The 417-nt window shown below is 47.5% G+C and overlaps 1 long non-coding RNA gene across 1 annotated transcript; it reads right to left on the reverse strand.

Annotated features, from left to right (window-relative positions):
* LOC107682102 (uncharacterized) lies at nucleotides 1-417 on the reverse strand. Its single transcript, XR_001633364.1, has 3 exons — nucleotides 341-417; nucleotides 117-256; nucleotides 1-40 (listed from the first exon to the last, which is right to left on the reverse strand). It is a non-coding gene; the product is annotated as an uncharacterized LOC107682102 (long non-coding RNA).

Raw genomic sequence — 417 nt, forward strand, 5'->3', positions numbered from 1 at the left:
GGAGACCTTCTGGACTTGGGTTAACCGAGAGACTGTCAACCTGGTGAAAGCAGAAGAAAAGGCTATAATAGTTTGACTTCATGTTGACCTGATGTCTGATGCATCTACTTCAGTACCTGACCCTCCAGAAGCCATTTCTTCAGTAAGACCATCTGACCAGAACTCAAATCTGAAGCATCAGAAGGTTCCTCCCACCTGAACGCCCGCACCACCCGGTCCGTGTAGCCAACGACAAGCTCACAGCGCCCGTCTCCATCTTACATGTGCACAAAAACGTCAATATTCACTGGATTTGAAAAGGTTTAGAAATATTTGAGCATGTCTTATGCAAATTCCTCACCAATATCACTGATGAGCATCACTTTGGTATTGGCGGGGATGTGCTGGGTGTAACTGGGCTTCTGCTCGTCCCCGATC

This window comes from Sinocyclocheilus anshuiensis, unplaced genomic scaffold, assembly GCF_001515605.1.
Source record: "Sinocyclocheilus anshuiensis isolate Anshui unplaced genomic scaffold, SAMN03320099.WGS_v1.1 C31581698, whole genome shotgun sequence".
NCBI classification, from domain to species: Eukaryota; Metazoa; Chordata; class Actinopteri; order Cypriniformes; family Cyprinidae; genus Sinocyclocheilus; species Sinocyclocheilus anshuiensis.